The sequence below is a fragment of the Squalius cephalus genome (genome assembly GCF_949319135.1).
Source record: "Squalius cephalus genome assembly, chromosome: 2".
Classification (NCBI taxonomy): Eukaryota; Metazoa; Chordata; class Actinopteri; order Cypriniformes; family Leuciscidae; genus Squalius; species Squalius cephalus.
In genome coordinates, this window is record NC_137123.1 from 30,407,847 (window position 1) to 30,429,715 (window position 21,869).

Below are 21,869 nucleotides of genomic sequence, written 5' to 3' on the forward strand. Positions count from 1 at the left end.
GTGTTCTGTGCTCGTCTGTGCAGCCAACGGCAGAACAGTTTGCATGCTTTGCTCCAACTTTTGCCATTGTGTTAGAACTGGTTACACTGTTGTCGCTTGCGAAACCAAATGGCGGCGGCGTGGGTGTAAACGTGCAGATTAAGGGGCGGTAATATCATAATAAGATCCCCTTCCTATGTCAGAAGGGGAGCGGAATCCGATCGGCTTATTTTTTTGACATGCTTTGAAGTTACTGGGTTGTCACTTTTTTATGCACAGGGGACCCGATTATAGCATTTAAACACGGACAAAGTCAGTTTTTCATGATATGTCCCCTTTAAATCAAGAATTTAATGTTTATTTACTGTAGGTACAATCTCAACATATATTAATAAGAAAGCAAAACTTCTAGAACTGCATGCATCTTGCGGAAGAACATTGTAGCCGGAGTTACTTCTCTCTGTTTATGTCTATGACGTTACGGACAGCAGCTTTAACTTTTTTTCGGATATAAGGAGTCACTTGGGTAATGTGGTTTTCAGCCAAAAAGCTTTGGTTATCATAGCACATGTGATTGCAAAACAAATCAAGCTCTGATACTTTGTTTCAATTTAAGAGAAATGTGTGTTTTTTTTTCTTTTAACACAAGCTTTTGAAACTTTTGCTTTGAAGCTCTGCTTATACTATGTGAAGATAATGCACTCAGTCATGGCTCAGTCAGGTGGAAGAACCCAAGAAAAAAAAAAAAAACACAAGGAAAATCCATTAAGGCTCTGTGTCTAAAGCCATTTGCAATTAGCACAATTAGTGAAGTCTATAAGCCTCTGCACTTAAGATGATGGTACGTGCACATTCATGCTTAAACACGCTCGAACAATCGTGTGCACCACAAAAACTGTTTGCTGCTTCTTTATAATACTGTACGCTTTAACAGAAACCATTTCGCTTTTTTTCTTCCCCTTTCACCCCATCGACTGAAATGACGCCCACAGGTAGGTGGAGCCCATCTCTAATTGAATCCTGGAGCAGATTAAAGTAGTGGGTGAATGGCATTAGCCAGCTTGATTGAATTTCTCCCAGGTAAATATTCACTCTGGAAGCCCACAGAGACTGCCAGCACGGTAATCACAACCTCTGTCAAAGTAATCAATCTCTCACTGTTAAAACAGCTGGGAAAATATAAGGGGTGGACAGGGAACGGGAGGGTTTTAGGTATAGCAAAGTTGCAAAGAGAGCGAGAGAGAGAGGATTTAGGCAGCCGGTAAACAGCAGAGAGCGGCGTTCAGTGATGTGCAGTATTGGGCGGAACTGCCTGAGATCCTGTGGGATATCAGCAAAGTGATTTGGAAAGAAAATAAGAGAATAAGACATCGGTTTTTGCTAAGGTTACCACCTGTGACACAATCTCTCTGTCTGTTTGTCTCTCTCGGTAACCACAAGGGCTTTATCTAAATGTGCAATGCTGTCTATCTTCCATCTACTATGTCTCTACAAATTTGCGCGTTGGAGATATATTGGAATGGTGTTTGATGAAAACCCCATGTTGTTTGTCTGATTTGACTGCGGCGGGAGAAGCTACGTGCTGGATCTCTCTCATGAGAGACAGCTCATCTTTTATTGAGAAGGGACGGACAGTGCAGCCTGTGACATCTGACTACTTTAGACATGCGTGAGGAGGAAACATGTAGGTTTGCACAGAAATATTGAAGTCAGAGCGACTGTTGAGAACAGGCAGCACCTTAATAAATGATGAAGCTTCATCATGTCTCTATTTACAGAGATAGAGATTGATTTCAGAATGGAATATTATTCAGGAACAGAGAGGGCAAAAAAAAAAAAAAAAAAAAGTATATTTCTGATTCCATGACTGCCTGAACTTAGCTGGAGTTGTCAGCCAGTGAAAGGGCAAGAGGATGAACTTGGCTGCAAAAACAAAATGACATTATGACTCCAAACAGACCCAGTGAAGGACAGCTGAGGGTTAGTTCACAATTTATTCAATATTTATCTTTATTTATCTTAATCATTAATGATACGTTGGACGATAAGTCAGAAACCATTCTGGAACACATACACTACTACCGTTTTTTTTTTTAACATTGATAATAATAAGAAATGTTTCTTGAGCACCAAATCAGCAAATTGGATCATGTGGCACTGAAGACTGGAGTAATGGCTGCTGAAAATTCAGCTTTGTCATGACAGGAATACAGTAAATGACATTTTAAAATATGTTAGAAAACAGTTATTTTAAATGGTACTTGTAAATTACTGCATGTTTGATCAAATAAATGCAGCCATGGTGAGCATAAAAGACTGTTTTAACATTGACAGAGGTGTAAAGCGTACCTGAAAACCATACTTACTGTAAGTAAAAGTAGAGATAACTTACAAGTCACCAATGCCAATACTAAAGTATTTTACTGGTACTGAATTTAGGCTCAAAGATGTACTAGTCCTCAACACCTAAGAGACATGCCAGTGAAGAGACTGGGGAGAAAAATCACATTGTTTCTGAAATCGAAATAAAACTGAACAACCTAATATTGCAATAAATCAAGCTCGACACAACAGCCTCTTAAACGTCTACAAACACAGTCTCAGTCTCAAAAAGGGCATAAGTAAACCAATATCCTCTAAAAAGGTCTCTTCGGTATAAGGGATAAAATAAAATAAAAAATATTAAGTAAAATTAAACAGTCTAAGCCAACTTGCACTGGATGTTCTGGTTTCGGCCTCATCACTGGCTGAAGCCATGTCCTTATCTCATATATGCGATTCAGAAACTACCTGCTTATGCACTACATTCACATAAAGTAGCCTTGTTGACAAGTTTGGCTCAGAAAGGGCAAAATGCACAAGATACAATGTACCTTCAATGCTCTGTAGATGGAGATATCACTTATTTTGTAGCAAAAATTAACTGCTGCAGAAAAAGTTAGGTGCCATGCAAAATGTAATGGCAAAATGTAATGAGTAATTACAAATTAAAAAATGTAACATGCTGTATACTTGATGAAAATGCAGTCAAGTAAGTAAGTGGCTAATATCTTTGATACTCAGTCAAAGAACAAAGTATTAAAAAAGACAAAAAGATACTTTTAGCGACCCCAAACGGAAGTGTAATATTGATATGGACATAAAAGTCTCTTTTTGAATTGGTTGGTTTCGCATGCAATCCAAAAATACAAATGCGTTTTTGGTATTATTTTGCGGTACATTATCTTGTTTTTCAAAATTATCCAACGCTATCTCATGACCAATTCGTACGAATTCGTACGAGTGATAAAAAAGTGGCTAATTCGTACGAATTCGTACGACCTCACTCGTACGAATTTGTACGATTTGTCTAAACTGTTGATTTATTTGTCTAAATCTGATGGGTAGGTTTAGGGGCGGGGTCAGGGGTAGGTCATTCGTATGAATTCATACGAATTGGCAATTCGAAAAATATGTACGATTTAGCAAAAATCGTACGAATTCATACGAGTGAGGTCGTATGAATTCGTACGAATTAGCCACCTCGTAGAATTCGTACGAATTGCCGTGAGATCAGGCTGAAATTATCACATATTTTGGGGTTTGGGTTATTTTACAGTTTTTATTGAATAAAAGGAAATGAAACTTCATGTCCAACGTGTCATGCTTTCATGCTTACTGCTAGGCCATGATTCTGAAGAATTCAAAATTTTTTGAGGATGTTCCTGACAAAAACTTAAGCATTTTTGTTAACTGAATTGGTCTTTTGCCTGTGTGGTATGTTGAATTGTCATAACAAGCCTTAGTTGTTAATTAGCCTGAAGCACCAAGGATCAAGGCCTGAGTCCTTGTTACACATGTTACTGTGGTAATTACATGCAGCTTACCCTAAACCAACCCCTATTCCTAACCCTATAGCAAGTACATGTAGTTAACTATTATTACTCAGTACTTAAATGTATAATTACACTGTAACACGGACACCTTAAAATAAAGAATAACCGGATAAACTGCTAACACAAACACATCCAAACATATACGTTCAAAAAAGAGGCAAAAACCGAGGCACTAATGTACAGTCATTATGCGGAGCTGACCTGCAGTTTTATTTTAATTAGCTTTCCTGCTCTGCTAAGGGGATCTCACATTGACTCTTACACCTGCACAATGCCTAAATGATGACTTTCCCTCGTAATCAGAAATCATACCACACTAGTGAAGCAATCATAATAATATGATAATTGGATGTTGCTTGTTTTCGCAGGATACATTTTTACCTTGCATTCTCTCAGAGAGTTTACCAAAATGACAGTAAAAGGAAATGTGGCACAATTTAATAAAAGAGACACATTAAAATGCACACGCTTGTGGGCACACATAGTGAACACGCAACCTAAATTCTTGTTTTATCGGAGATAGAAACTGTCCTGACACCTACATGTCTGGTCGATTTCAAAAGATTTCTTGCATTCATGAGAGGAAACGAGGGGAAAAGAGAGCCCTGTTAATGCACATAGCCTACTTCCTCCCCCCTCCCCCCCTTCCTAGAATTATATACAAGATTAAACAGAAATGCTTCCTATAGCTCCTATAATCTTCTCCTCTAAGTGTATCTCATATAGTCAAGTTACAATAAGTGAACACACTCTTCTGAGAGTGCGAACCTGAGCTCACTACAGCTAAGCAGAAATGTGTAGGTGGAGTTGTGGCATCGTGGTTAGCACACAGGCTCCAGACATACTGAACTGTGGTGTGCATGTGAGAGATGTAGGTTTGAATCCAGTTTATATAAATAATAGAATACAAAACAGTTGATGGGCCCCATTGCCTACCATGGAAGTCAATGGGGTCCATCAACTGTTTGGTTACCGACATTCTTTAAAATATCTTCTTTTGTGTTCAGCAGAAGTAAGAAATTCATACCGGTTTGGAACAACTCGAGGGTGAGTAAATGATGACAGAATGTTCATTTTTGTGTGAACTATCCCACTAATAAAACAAGATCAAGTATATGAAGTTCATTTTCTAAGTGAGTCAGGTGTTAAGTAATATATTAACAATCAGGGTTAATCAAGTTTTGTAGTGTAAGACTGAATTTAAACATGTGGAATGTTTGCTTTCTGTTTACAGCAGCTGAGGTTTTATCTCTCCGACTGTGAATGAGCTTACCAGGTGCTCTGAGATCGGGAAGATCCAACACAGAGTTTGACAAGGCCATGTTTGATTTGTTGTCGGCAATGAAAACAACTCCAATTCAGATTCAGAGATGAATAATGAGAGACGATCAAGTATTTGTCTAAACACACTCAGAAATCATCCACCCCCAGATACACACGCGGGTCTCTCAGAGGCTCACAAACAGCAGCAATTAACTGGAGAATGAAGCAGCTGCAGTAAATATGCAGTCGATACGGCAGAACTCAGGATGAGTGCCGATCATGTGATTACAAAGGCATGTGAGATGTGCACAAGCTTATTCTTTCTGTAATGACTGTGTGCATGGATGGATGGGTCGGTATGTTTATGTATAAAAGTCTGTGTGTGTGTGTGTTTGCATGATTTGAGAGTCAGAATACCTTTATATAGGCCAGTCGATATTTGTTTCAAATAAACTGACTTTTTGGTAAAAGCAGTGAGGCATTACTACATCGAACACAAGCAGTTTGAGCTAAAGGGAGTCAGGTCATCATAATCAATATTAATTCACTCTTTTTGTAGTTCAGGGGTAATTAACAAGCTACAGTGAATTAGTGTCCCACCTCTGTCTCTTCAAGCTCAATGCCGGTGATACGTTTCAGAACAAATGTGAAATTTATATGTTTCCGATACTAGTATAAATAGGACAACAGACGGTGTGGCAGTTGTGTGAAATACAATGCGATTGAAAACTGAAAAAGCCAATCAAAACATCAGCACAGTTCAGCTCCTCAGCCAGCTGTGCCAAGCAAAAATAAGATGAAAAGAGCAAGAGAGAGGCTGGAAGTGAGTGAGAAAGTAATAATAAAAAAAAAACCCAGTAGATTGTCTCTAGGAATAATTGTTTGTTCCGGTAACAGATTTGTCTTGGAGTGTGGAAAAAAATAGATGATATTCTGTTCCCCTCCCCTGTCCAACCAGATCTTAATTACGGGACCTATATGGGCCATTATGTGCCAACACCTGGCCTCATGGGGAAAATTTGTACATTGCATAATTTTTCACTTTGAGCTGTTCCCACTGCCAGGAAAAATAAATAGCTAAATATATAAATAAAATCAGAGAGCCACAGAGAGAAAGTGAGAGAGTGAGGGAAGGAGGTGGTAAAAAATAACATAAATAGGCTCTCTAATCCCCCTTTTCTCTCCGCTCTGGGCAAAGACAGAACAACAAAGATTAGAAGAAAATTGCAGAAGTGTAAATACGTTCGCAAAGCTAGATGTCTAGAGAATAAGCGAAAAAAAGCTTTGAACACCATTCTAAGTGAACTGAGCGAAGAAAATAATGACTTGAAAAACAATGTACTCTACATTACTGTAACAGAAGCAGGGCTGCCTTAAACTACAGAGGAAACAACAAATTAAATAAACAATCCCTGTATATTACCCAGGCAGCACTCCTTTGGCCTGCAAGGATTAATATATCATTGATACAATAATAACAAAAGAAGAGTCCAAACATCCAATGAAAACATCCACTGGAAAGATCTACGTTCTGAATCACATGTCTGATTGTCAGACTAGAAAACATGTGTTTTATTCTGCTGACAAGCCTAAGTCCACAATGACCACCAATGAAAACACCTCGCACAACTTAAACCAAAAATAGCTTATGGAAAAGTCCTTCAGTGCATGTCCACGAACAAATGCAAAGTTACTAACGGTAGGCTCACACAGACTTTTTCAGATTTTCTGAGATGATTTTGATGGATTGATCGGATTGAAACCCGAAACTGGAAAGTGCTGCGCATGTGCAATGACAGAACTGATGTCATGACGTGTGACGCGCGGAACGACCTGTTCTTCTTGGTGAATTGTGCCATAAATGACTGTAGTCTGTGTCATTCTAAAATTCTTCTTACACTCATCTTCTGTGAAGTGGAGCAGGACAACATCCCAGCAGTCCTTGTTTCAGACTCTCATCCACAGATGACTGGTTTTGGGTGCGGGAAGGGACTTTTTTACCGCTTGATAAATATAAGTCTGCTTTTTAAAACAAAGAAAAGGAGAATGGGTGGTATGCAACAACAGCGGGGAACTCTTTATATTCGTGCAGTGTGCACATGTCAACAGATGAAATCCAATCAGAAGCTTGTGACACACATCAACCCAATCACTTTTTTTAGCGTTCATGTAAACACTATGTTCGGATTCATCAATCATCATGAATGAATTCAGATTGAAGCAAAAAAAAGTTTCCATGTAAACGTAGCTACTTTTATGTTTAGCTTTCAGCATTAAAGCATTTAGCATTCCAAAGTTAATTGGTAAAACCTTACTATGTCTTCTTCACTGGGCATGACCGTTGTTCCTTCGCTGTGTTGTGTCACAACAGATTAAGGCTGTCTACCAGTGGCAAGGCCAAACATTTTAAAGTGAGTGGACCTTGGTGAAATAGGGTGGACCTCAATGCCTACTCTCAAAATTACACAATTTTACAATAAATGGGATATAAATAATTTGACAGTTAAGATTAGTTAAATGTTATTTATTGTCAGCCAAAAGTTTTATGAAACAACAAATTCCATTTATAAATAAAATAACCAATAACCTGCTTCTGATTGCTTTTAGAGGGAAAAGCTGCATAGACTGCTGGTCTAGGATCAGTTTTCTCCGTAATAATAGCATATTGGCGATTTGGCAAATTATCTAGTGCGTAGCCTCAGACCACAGATTGGTGGTCTGTGTTTGCACTCTGGAGAGCGCCAATGGTTTCTATTTACAATGTGTTTTTGCAGTGTATAGCAGTGGCCAGTTAGAGGTGTTTAAGTTAGAAGCCACTCACCTCTCTAAGCCAGAGTTTTTGTTCAGTGCTGAGTACTGAGGATTTCGTTCTCAAATCCTCTCATTATAACAAAGTGTAAAAAAGGCTATTGTTTGCTGTCACTCTAACCTCTCTCTTTTAAATCTCACCCTCTGTACATCGAGGCACACGCATACGCAGCACCTTGCCTGAGCCAATCAGCGTCCAGCAACCTTGACCATGTGATCTCAGTGATCTCCACGTAGTTCAGTACAGCGGAGACGCACGCTAAAGTGACAGCGGCATAATAAGTGTTTATATTTCGCCTAACTGATGAAGCTTGTTTCCGCCACAGAATAAAACTTTTTAAAGGATAATTGTGCCTTTCTATCTCACGATTTAGAGACTTTTTTTTCTCAGAATTGCGAGATATAAACTCGCAATTGCGTGTTATAAATAAAGTTTTAAGTAACAAAGTTCGGGAGGAGCATGTTCAGGTGATCATCCAATCAGCACAAGAAGAAGCCAGTATAAATAAAACCTTCCCTTACCTCCTGTCTCATGACAAATTTCTCAGCATCCCGCCACCACCCCATCACCTCACATTCGGCTGGGTCTGCTCATAGATACCTATGATCTATACATTCATAGGGGGGGGGGGGGAGTACTCTGGGGTCGGGCCGAATTCCGACCTCGGAGCCCTCCCCCCGGACAGCAAGCCAAATACGCATTATAATATTACATCAGATTCCATTAACATGTGAACTTGTGAAAGTCAGAATTGCGAGACATTAACTTGCAATTGAGAGTTATAAAGTTATATTTTATATCTCACAATTCTGACTTTATAACTCGCAATTACGTGTTACGACGCTTTCTTTTCAATAACTGCATAGCAACGACTCAATTTTCCAAAAAGACACTTTGATAGTATGCTAACGGAGGTTTGGGCTGTTAGTAAGATGTGAAAGTAGTTGTTTCATGTCGCTGTCCTCTGCAGTGTGAAAACTGCACTCAATACATTGCTCAATGCCGCTGCAAGTCGATGATGGGCGGGAAAAGGTAGAACGATAGAAATGATAATGCACCAATTATAACAAAGAGTCGTGAGTTTACACCACCCCATTGGACACACAGTTAAATGGGAAGCTAACATGACAGTAGATTATGGAATTTCGAAGCCAAAAAAACAACAAAAAAAAAACAAAAAAAACAAGTGAGTATACAGAAATCTGAAAGAGATCTATGCAGGGCTCTGGTTTTGTGCAGGTCTGCTCACAGGAAATTAGGGGTGTAACGGTTCACAAAATTCACGGTTCGGTTCAATACGATTCACTTGTGTCACGGTTCGGTACGGTTTGGTACGTTTTCGATACAGCAAAAAGAAAGTAACTAACATAATAAAGAAACTAACATAATAAAGTATTTTTACTTTGAGCAATGATGGAGCTATAATTGACTCTTCTTAGGAGCATATAAAACAAAACAGCTCCTTGGAAAAAATTAAATGTAGCCTAATATTGTAGTAGTTATAAACAAAGGTCTATTTTAGTTCAGATTAACATTTGAGGGCAGCAATTTTATTCATAATGTCAAAATAAAACCGACGTGATGTTACTTGAAAGCATTATAGCCTACTATTCCTGCCAAACTTCCATGGTTGCAGTTAGTGTTACTACAGTAAATTCATGGTGAATGTTGCAGATCTGTGGACACTGGATAGTTCATTCATGGCACAATGTTTCTTCCTGGATTCCACGCGCTGTTTGATCCGTTAATAACAGAGAAATGTGAAAGTTTCTCACTAGATCTCGCAGCAATGTTATTACTTAAGTGGCGAATTCAAATGCTTTCTTTACTGGATCTCTTAGCGCTGTGTAGTAACAGTGTCGCACCGTCAGTGTCGCATGATCGGGGGCCTGTACCATGAAGGTAGCTGAACAAACTCGGGGTTACAGGATTAGTTTTGAGTTGACAAAACCAAACCGATGCAATCAGGCTTTATTGGTACCATGATGCAGCTCATCAACTTTCTCTGTCAACTCAGGCTTTGATCCTTAAGCTATGATTACTCCACGCGTGCGTGCACATAAAAGAGTGAAGTCGACACTGAACAACCAATAGCGGGTAGAGCGAGAGCAATATATTTTTCCACGGAGGAGCAAGAGATAATCATTCAGAATTATGATGGATTTAAATATGTATTTCAAGCTCGAAACAATATGGTCTCTGCTGCCAAAGCAAGAGAAGACTGTTGGAGAAAGATTGCTGATTGTTAATGTGTAAGTTAAACAAATACGTTCTATATTTATGTAAAATTATGTATGTATGTGTAGCCTACAGTATATGTGTAATATAGCCTATAGCCTATTTTTATAATATATAAAAAATGTGCATGTATGTACTAAGAAAGATTCATATTCATTGATTTTTAGATGCAACCCCAACTCCAAATGTTCTTGGCAGCAGATAAAGACAAAATATAAAAATATAATTCAAAGTGGTGAGTATTTACCACAACCTTTTATTACTTTTGTGAACATTTTATCACAAACACTTGTTTGCGGTAAGCAGAAATAAAGAGTTAAATTCAGAAAACCAGAATACACTGTGGCGGAGGAGTTGGCTCTGAGTAGGCAATAAGGGATGGCCGATTATGGGTGGGATTACAGGTGCTGTACAATCTGACCCTGGTGCTGGCTCCTCTAAGCAAGTAACACTGGGTACGTGTGCAATACATTACTACTTTTAAGTTTTAAATATGGCTGACTGTATGTTCTGCAGTAGAGGGAAATACAGTGTCCCTGTTGAAGCCAGCACACATGCACACAGTCTCCCACACAGAGGTCAGTATGCAGCAGACAGAACACCAAACATAACCTGCTTTACAACAGTTATGCTTTACATTGGCCTATTTTTATTTATTAGGGTGGAGGAAATGGAGACACTCTGTCTGTGTGTTCTCAGACAGCTGCTGATGTGAATGCACTGGGCTTTTTATTATGGCAAACATTTGAATGTGTGGCATAAAAAAGCGACTGGCCCTTACACATCTCGTTTACTGTAGGCTTTTTCACAACCTGCCCCAGAAACTGAGGCCTCTACCTCAATGGGCTTCAGAAGAAATGTGAACAAGGTAAGGATTTAAAACCCTTGACATAAATTACAGTCAGTCCTGTGTTTGTAGGAAGTCAAGGAACTTTTTGTGATTTGATGAGCCTCCAGAAAACTTGTAATGATCATGTTTGTGGTTGAATTATGTTTCAGGTGGAAACAGACTCAGTCAGGGCCCTGTACAAAAGGAGTCTTGAACTAGACTGCACACTAAAGGAGTCTTGAACTAGACTGCACACTAAAGGAGTCTTGAACTAGACTGCACACTAAAGGAGTCTTGAACTAGACTGCACACTAAAGGAGACTTGAACTAGACTGCACACTAAAGGAGTCTTGAACTAGACTGCACACTAAAGGAGACTTGAACTAGACTGTTCACTAAAGGAGACTTGAACTAGACTGTTCACTAAAGGAGCTGGACTGTGAGCTGAGGAGGCTCCAAAAAAAAAAAAAAAAAAAAAAAATTGGAGATCAAACAGCTGGATAAAACTGATCTCAGTATGTGAACTTATTTAACCAAGTAACACTTTAGTATGAATATTTATTAATGCAACTTTCTCTTGCTCTCTTTCTCCCTCCCATCCCACAAAACCAATAAAACAGTTTGAGACCTATCTGCAGTTTCAATGTGTTTTTATTAAGTGTAATATTGTATGGTGACTGCATCTACATCTGCACCAGCTGGGTGGTCAAGTGTGATCGGGTCAGTTTCATCGGGGAGAAACTGGTTTTGTGGTGTTTCTCGCTCCTTTCTACTGGTGGCTATACTGTGCAGAATGGCACATGCAGCCACTATCTGTGATGCCCGCTCTGGTGACTCTTAAGCGCCGAACAGAGTTGAAATGTGCCTTTAGGATGCCAAAGGTCATCTCTATTTTCACTCTGGTTTTACTGAGGGCCACATTGAAGCGGTGCTGTGGCCCTGTCTGAGGGTCAGGATAGGGGGTTATTATGTAGGTTATTATCTCAGTTCAAATTAACAGTGTTTTGTGCTGACACAACACAGACTCACGGAAAATGTGTGAGACAAGCACTGGAGCCAGGCCATTTGGCATCCAAACTTGTGATCATACTGTACGTTCATGACCACAAGTCGTCTGCAGATGAAATGTTTAGTAGATCATTGTTATATCTGTTAATGTTACTATTAATTTAAAGATTCATCTCACAGAAAATAATCATCTCACATATTCACATTATATCTACCTGAACATTAAGGCTGTGATAGGATTTCTTATTAACATAATCTGCCTCATGTTCCCCTAGAGCAGTGGAGACTGGAGCAATAGACTGCATACATGTTGCAATGACTCTAGGGAATCCTATCATAAGATTAACAGAATAATAATAAAGATTTAAAATAATTCTTAACATGTATTATATTGTATAGTACATTTGTGAAATTTTCTTTTTGAAAAAAAACAAAAACAATTGTGTTCATGTGATGTCACCCTATCAATATATCTAACCGGCAATTTTATAAAAGCCCTCTTTTATGGACATGGTCGATAAATGTCCGGGGAACACTATTAATGAAACTATTCATGTACTCCTGCAGAGCGAGGACCACCTTACGAATGGTTCGACAAACCGTGTTTTCCCCTAGCTTCTGTGCGTCACCCACCGTGCAAGCATGTACCACTTGCAAAAAAACGCAACGCAATACCATTTGCGGTACAGTAAGTGCATGAATTCGACGTGTTAAATTCTTTATGTGCGGCTCATGAAGTTCGCAAAGATAAGACATTCCTTCCGCGGAAAATCTGAATCTTTCATACAAGTAACTATCAGGAAAGGCAAGGGGATTTTGTCTGGCTAAAAACTCTTTCTCTACGAAGTGCTCGTCAAACAATTTGCGCTGAGATGTCCACCGGATTTGGAAGAAAAGGTGAAGTCATTGTAACAGACACTGGGAATAAGTTACGTCACCTATATGTTTCTTTGCTCTCAGCTGATTGGTCAAACTTCAGTCTGAGATCTTGAATCCAGAACATAACCTGCCCCGGAGCAGGTTAGCCGTACAGCGTAAGATACCATGGCGACGAACACCGATTAAACCCAAGCTACTTTCATAGTACCTAAAACCCAGGGTTGGCGGAAACTAAACTGAAACATAGCTGGCTAGCCACCTAAACCGGCTTCATGGTATAGGCCCCGGCTCGCGCTGCACTGGTCCAAACTGATAAACGGTCCGTCAACCACACAATAACGAGTAGCTCAGTTTCGTTCCGCTTACATTACGTTTGCCATTTGATGTTGGACAATGTTGTGGTCGCGCCGGCGTCTCTTACTTTATGAGCGCGCTCTCCACGCGCGGCCCGCCTACATTTGAAATAACAAAATTTTGGTCGGCAGGAAAAATGGTCCAACGAACCGTTCGGTTTGAAAATGCGTACCGAACACCGAACCGAAAGCCTCGTACCGAACGGTTCAATACGAATACGTGTACCGTTACACCCCTACACTGTAAAAAATATTTTCATGATTTGTTATCACAACTTTTAATCTTTTGTCAAATCAACTTAGATAATTAATGTGGTTCAGATAACATATATTTTGAAGTTATATTTATTAAACCATAATCTTTTGTCAAATCAACTTAGATAATGTTGTTCAGATAACATATATTTTGAGTTTCTATTTATTAAACCAATCTCTTTGTTGCATTAACTCAATTTTTTAATTTCAATGAACTCAAAATTTTAAGGCAACCAGGTAACTTACATTTTTAAGTTAAAGGTTTAACTTAAAAATGTAAGTTACCTGGTTGCCTTAAAATTTTGAGTTCATTGAAATTAAAAAATTGAGTTAATGCAACAAAGAGATTGGTTTAATAAATAGAAACTCAAAATATATGTTATCTGAACAACATTATCTAAGTTGATTTGACAAAAGATTATGGTTTAATAAATAGAACTTCAAAATATATGTTATCTGAACCACATTAATTATCTAAGTTGTTTTGACAAAAGATTAAAAGTTAAGATAACAAATCATGAAAATACTTTTTTACAGTGTACAGGAAATCACACTGAATTACAGAAACATCCGAAAAGTCACAGACTGAGGAGACCAATTTCACATTTTGATAGACTAGAATCAGACGGATAAAATCATTATGATGTCTGACAGGATTAATCTGGGCTTATTAAGTTCATAATTGCATATTAATATGCCATTTTGCCAATGCTATCAGTGGGCAAGCAAATACATCTTCATTAGAGTTTAAACAGGTGACTGCCATTTCACTCTTACGGTCTGTGTTGTTGACAGAAATTGAACAAGAATTGCAATCCATCCATCATCCTCTTAAATTCGCAATGGAAAACAAAAACAGAAAAATTGGGGAAGAGATAGAGAGAGAGAAAAAAAAGAGAGAGGAAGACAGATGGCACCAAAATTGCAACAGTTCGTCTCTGTTCTCCGATTTATTGACAATGCCCAGCACATATACATTAGCATTCCACCATTCAAACAATATGTGTGCAATCACCATCAGCCTGCCACTCACTTGCAAAGACACAGTGCAGTTAACTCTCCATTATAAAGCCCTTCAGGGGAGTAAGAAAGCTCTGCTCAGTCCCGAGTGCTTTCAGGGCTGCCGTGGGGTCAGAAGTCTGGATGTCTGTCTCTGTGTTCTGTGGCACACAGTCTGTCAAAATGGAGGCAGTCACCCTCCTCTTTCCCCTTTCCTTGTATCTTTCCGTCTATCTGTCTATCCCTGGGGGACTGCGAAGTGTCAGTCTATGTCTTTTCCTCTGCTCGGCTCAGTAAGGTCTATGGACATTTTGGCCTCAGATACATTCAAGACATACTCCTCACACCCTCTCTCTGTCCCATACAGTCAAATATATAATTTTCAATCAATTATGAAACTGATACTGACACGCTCGCACGCACACACACACACACACACACGCACACACACACCCCAACACACACACACACACACACACACACACACACACATATATAGGCCCTATATTAGTTTTAGTTATTTTAGTAATAAAATAATTTATTATGAAAATACAATTTTTATTTATTTTGGCAAGTAAGGTTAAATGCATTTACCTTGGAACGCACAGCTTTGTATGATGCGTTGATGTAATTTCCACTGAAACAGGAAGCTAAGACGGGACATATTAAATGGCTCCTCCCCCTTTTCAAATAGCCAATAGCGTTTAGCTTACCTCACAGACTGCACGTCGTACTTGACAGCACCATGGAAGTGAATCCGAGCGCTGATGATATGTTGGATTCAATAGTAGAGGTGTGAATAAATTCTAGCCATTTCATTCTTAACCAACGTACAGTTGGAAAATGGAATAAAACTTGAGCGTTTGAGCAACCGAACACACATCTCCAACCCATATTGCTCCTTGACATGTCAACGATCGCTTTGGCCAGGTGGTATTTATAGCATGGGGGCGGGACGCTTTAGATTCTAGAGAGCATTTGATTGGACAGAAGATGTGATGAGAAGCTGAAGTCCACGGTGATGCAATAAAAATCCGTGATCCATTTTAGCGGAAGTGTGAGAGTGTAAGTTTTGAATGCTTATATCTCCTTAATGCGATGATTAGGGTGGAGCTAAACTCTGCAGGACAGTGGCCCTCCACACCGGCATTAACCATCCTTGCCCTATACTAACCCTACCCCCTAAACCTACCTATCACAGGAGAACTTTCTGCATTTTTAGATTTTCAAAACACTTAATTTTGTGTGATTTATAAGCTGTTTTCCTCCCTAGTCCCCTAAAAAAGTCCCTACAAGGGCAAAATCAATCCTTGTGGGGACATTTGGTCCCCATAACGTAAAGAATACCAGGTACGCACACACACGCACACACACACACACGCACACGCACGCACGCACGCACACACACACACACACACACACACACACACACACACACACACACACACACACACACACACACACACACACACACACACACACACACACACGCGCACAAGCACACACACATACACACAGCCCAACCCCCTGTCACTTATCTATCCCCTACCACTGGTCTGAGGTGCTCCGAGCCTCCCAGCTCTGTCTAAAACTGACAATGAAGGGCTCCGTCGAGGCCACTGCAGCTAAAAGCCCCTAAAACACACTGGGATGTAATGTTAAATAAATGACAAACGGCTCAGGGATGAGGGCATTCGGTCAGTACTCAGGGGCCATATTGTCTGAATGAGGACAGCTTGAGGAAGTAGTGTAAACATCACAGCATTAAAAAATCTAAATTACTATGGATCTAAATAAAGTAACTTATCTTACAAGAGATTGCCGTCAATTGCCAGCATGCAAAATGCAATAACTTTCAATTTTGCTATTTATTTTCCCTTTTCTTTATTAAAGTTGTGTCCATTTGGAATAGTGTGTATTTGAATTACAATATCATAGTGCATTATTTGTCATTTTTTTCATGCGCAGTCTCATCGCTAAAGTAGATTACAGCTGGCTGAGTAATTTTTTTAAATGAGATTTGGCCAGCTAGTTTAATATCTTAGATTGCCATTTTATTTGTGTGGGTCTTATTGGTGACGTACAAAGCTTGAATAATTTACGTTTTTTTTACACATTTTTCTTTATGAGAAAAGCTTTTTATTGAATAACCTCTATATTTCAGTGCAACTGACATTTTTATACCAGAGCATCTGAGAGTGGTACTTTCATTAAAAAATAACAGACGCCGCCTGGAATTGATTTGGTCTGAAATTCTACGGATCAGTATAGACAGATGAGAGAAAATGAGTAGGCTAAAGATATATACAGACAATCACACAAAGACTATAATTCCCTATATTTGCTATTGCTGTGATTTGATTAGCCACATAAGTTAGTACAGCAAGACTATAGCATTACAAACATTCCAACACAACCCCACATGAAAAAAAAAAAAACCCTGTGAATTAACCTTTTTTTTAAAAAATACTGGTTTATCTTGGATAGTGCCAGACCAACATGTCCATTCAGCCATGTTCCACAAAAACAGCTAATGAAACTGATTAAACAATTAAATCTTGTTAGGTTCGGCTAGTTAAAAAGACAGTTGGGGAAACCAGCAAACCAGCATCCCAAAAAGCAATATTTGCCCATGTAACCTTTTAATCTTTGGTAGATTTTCCACTAAAATGCATAGTACTAACATATGCATTATTGACCCCTTTATCACAGTTTTATCATACCAGTAACAGCAACTATGGTTTGGTTATGTGAAAATTGTTGTTATAATACATTTTTGGAATCCCTGCTGGGGAAAAACAATGCTGTTGGCTGGTTTTAGAGGGGTTTTGTGTGTTTATCAGCTTGACCAAGCTGGAAAATCAGAAAGACCAGAAAATCTAAGCTGATTTTATTTATTTTATTTATTTTTTAGCAGGCATGGTGTGGGAAAAAGGTTATGTAACTACACTGTGGGAAAACAAAACATTAGCACCCCAAGGAACAAGTGGTAGCATCGGTTTCAGAGAATTAACCTGTTAAAAACCTGCACTGCTGCAGAAATGCTTGTGAGTGAACGTTTATAAATACTGGAGGACTCAAGGGAAATGTGTGTGCGTGCTTGTCTTGTCGGCCTGCCAATGTGTCAGCAGTGTGCAGGTCCACATGGATATGCATGCATATATCAATGTGTCCAAGTGTGTGTGTGTGTGTGTGTGTGTGTGCGCGCGCTTTGTGTAATTTTAAGTTCCTCTGACATTATGCAAGCCGACAAACATTCTGACACTTTGCTTTTGACGATTCAATCCAAAGCCTAAAAATAATAAATAAATATATAATTCAGAGTTAGGAACTGCACAACATGTATCCTCTCAGCCCCTGGAGAGAACATTTTAATTTGATATGTCTCTCACACACATACTCATCCACTCTTCAGGAATACCTCAAACACACATATCTAAAACATGCCATCCACCCACCCATTCAAAAGCAACGGCAGCACAGAAACAGTGCTCAGCATTAATGTCTCTTTCACTTTCAGCTCCCCACTAGTATTTCTAACATAACATTTCAGTCTGACAGTATATTTGTGCTGTAACTTACTCTGGCTGTGGGCTTCTTCTTAAAGACATGGATGGGTCAAACAACATCTGCCAACCCCAATATTGCTTTATGTTTACAGCGAATGACTGCACAGTGCGTTGACCAAAAATGCATTGAAAACTTCACCATAGAGCTTAACACATTCACATTACTGTACAGTTGCATCATACTGTGAGCTTTAAGCCCCTATTGGCTGAGCTTATTTAAAGTTGCAGTTTGTGTCATTAGCAAGACCAAAGATAATTGCACAAAAATTAGGGACACGGCTTTGATTAAGCCAGCATTAGGCCATAGTAAGTAGCTATTATAAACGTGTCTTAGAAAAAAAAAAACATTACTTTTGAGGCAAAACAATGGCACTGAGTTTCTTTCAGGTAAAACAGCTCAGACATGCATTTTAGTCAGGAACTAGGCTTGTCTGTGAAACCAGGGTATAATATTTTAAACATGTCTCCCCAAGCATCAGCCATTATTTGAAGATGAAGAAGATGTCCCACCCAGGGTTCATAGAGTTAACTGAAACTATATATATATAGAAACGAAAGTTTTTACATATATATATGTAAAAACTTTCGTTTCTTGAAATAAAATAAACATTAACTGAAATAAAATAAAATATAAAATGTAACTTAAATTTATTTAACCATAGTTGCGCCAAGATAAAAAAAAACAAAAAAAAAAAAACTTGATGTACTAAAATAACTACAACTAATATAGGGCCTATATATATATACAGTTGTGGTCAGAATGAATGGCACCCCTGGTAAATATGATCAAAAATGGCTGTAAAAAATAAATCTGCATTGTTTATCCTTTTGATCTTTCATTAAAAAAATTCGCAAAAATCTAACCTTTCATTGAAGTAAAATAATTGAAAGTGGGGGGTAAATCACATTATAAAATAAATGTTTTTCTCCAAAACACGCTGGTCATAATTATTGGCTCCCCGTTATTAAATACTTTTTGCAACCTCCTTTTGCCAAGATAACAGATCTGAGTTTTCTTCTATAATGCCTGATGAGTTTGGAGAACACCTGAAAAGAGATCGGAGACCATTCCTCCAGATCCTTCAGAAGTTCATGCTGGTGCTTCTTCTGTTCAGTTCACCCCATTCATTTTCAGTAGGGTTCAGTTTAGGGAACTGGGACGGTCATGGCAGAAGCTTCATTTTGTGCTCAGTGACCCATTTTTGTGTTGATTTTGATGTTTGTTTTGGACCGTTGTCCTGATGGAAGATCCAACCACGGCCCATTATAAGATTTCTAGCAGAGGCTGTCAGGTTTTGATTTTTTATCTGTTGGTATTTGCTAGAATCCATAATACCATGTATCTGAACAAGATGTCTAGGACCTCCAGCAAAAAAATAGGCCCACAACATATAAGATTCAGCAGTATATTTAACCGTAGGCATGGGGTACTTTTTATCCCTGTTTGCACCAAACACATCTGGTGGGTTTGCTGCCAAAAAGCCCTTTTTTGTTTCATTTGACCATAGAATCCGGTCCCTTTTGAAGATCCAGTCGTGTCTGACAACTGAATATGCTGGAGTTTATTTTTGGATGAGCGAGGAACATTTTTCTTGAAACCCTCCCAAACAACATGTGGGGATGTAGGGGTTGTTAGATTTTTTTTTTTAGGCTTTCTGACCCCCAAGACTAATCTCTGCAATTCTCCATCTGTGATCCTTGGAGAGTCTTTGGCCACTCAAACTTTCCTCCTCACCGTCCATTAAGACAATATAGACACACGTCCTCTTCCTGGCAGATTCGTAACATCTTTAGTTGATTATAACTTCTTAATTATTGCCCTGATGGTCAAAATGGGGATTTTCAATTCTTTAGCTATTTTCTTACAGCCACTTTCTATTTTGTAATGCTCAACAATCTTTTGATGCACATCAGAACTATATTCTTTGGTTTTACTCATTGTGATGGATGATTAAAGAAATTTGTCCTTTGTGTATTTGTCATATTTAAACTCCTGTGAAACACGAAGTCATAGCTGGACAATTTCATGTTCCTAGTTACCCTGGTGTGCTAAAGATAAAGGTAAATATTAATGGGAATATACTTCAGAGATATTTTACTCGTAAAAAAATCTAGGGGTGCCAATAATTGTGGCCGACGTGTTTTGGAGAAAAACATTTATTTCATAATGTGATTTCCTCACCACTTTCAATTCTTTTACTTCAATGAAAGGTTAGATTTTTGCCAATATTATATTTACCAGGGGTGCCATTAATTGTGACCTATTCTAATTCTATTTTCATTAATTATATATATATATATATATATATATATATATATATATATATATATATATATATATATATATATATATATATATATACAGTACCAGTCAAAAGTTTGGAAACATTACTATTTTTAATGTTTTTAAAAGAAGTCTCTTATGCTCATCACGCCTGCAGTTAAAAAAAAACAAAAAACAGTAATATTATGAAATATTATTACAATTTAAAATAATGGTTCTCTTTTTTAATATACTTTAAAATGTAATTTATTTTTGTGATGCAAAGCTGAATTTTCATCAGCAAGTACTCCAGTCTTTGGTGTCTTTTGATCCTTCAGAAATCATTCTAATATGATGATTTATGATCAATGTTGGAAACAGTTGTGCTGCTTAATTTTTTTTTTTCATAACCTGAGATGCTTTTTTCAGGATTATTTGATGAATAAAAAGTTAAAAAGTACTGTATTTATTTAGAATAGAAATCTTTTGTAACAATATACACTACCGTTCAAAAGTTTGGGAACAATAACTTTTTTTTAAAAAGAAATTAGTACTTTAATTCAACAAGGATGCGTTAAATTGATAAAAGGTGATGGTAACGATTTATATTGTTAGAAATGTTTTTATTTTGAATAAATGCTGTTTTTATGAATAAATGCTGTTAACGTTTTACTCATCAATGAATCCTGAAAAAAGTATTCCAAAAAAATATATTAAACAGCACAACTGTTTCCATCATTGATAATAACTGAGTATCAAATCATCATATTAGAATGATTTCTGAAGGATCACAAGACACCAAAGACTGGAGTACTTGCTGATGAAAATTCAGCTTTGCATCACAAAAATAAATTACATTTTAAAATATATTAAAAAAGAGAACCATTATTTTAAATTGTAATAATATTGCATAATATTACTGTTTTTTTTTTTTTTTTTTTTTTTTTTTTTTTTTTAACTACAGGCTTGATGAGCATAAGAGACTTCTTTCAAAAACATTAAAAATAGTAACGTTTCCAAACTTTTGACTGGTACTGTATATATATATATATATGTGTGTGTGTGTGTGTGTGTGTGTGTGTGTGTGTGTGTCTATAATGTCAATAATGTGTAGTTATGTAACCTTTTTCCCACACCATGCCTGCTAAAAAAATAAATAAATTAAATCAGCTTAGAATTTCTGGTAATACTAATACTAATACTAATACTAATACTAATAATTTAATAGTGTAACAACTCAGGCCCTTTTAATTGAAGTTAAAATTATAGGAATTTTATTGTGTGCTTTTGTAAAAAAAACAAAAAAAACAAAACAAAAAAAAAACATTATATATATATATATATATATATATATATAATATTTTAACATAAAAAATACACACTGTAGTTTTACCGTAAATGGTATATGAAACACTGACAACTTTTGCAAATTAACTGAAGACTTTTGTGTTCAACTAACCAGTTTGGGTTAGTAGGGGTTCACAGAGGCATAAAGAAGTTTCAGATCTATTAAACATGCTTCAATCACTCTGTGAGAAGCTGAGGTTCTG

At 37.7% G+C, this 21,869-nt stretch overlaps 1 protein-coding gene across 4 annotated transcripts in view; it reads right to left on the reverse strand.

Moving 5' to 3' along the window:
- The window catches only part of epha6 (eph receptor A6), a gene marked incomplete at its 3' end in the record, with an annotated part of 173,564 nt that overhangs the window by 12,262 nt on the left and 139,433 nt on the right, over positions 1–21,869 (reverse strand). The window lies entirely within an intron of this gene.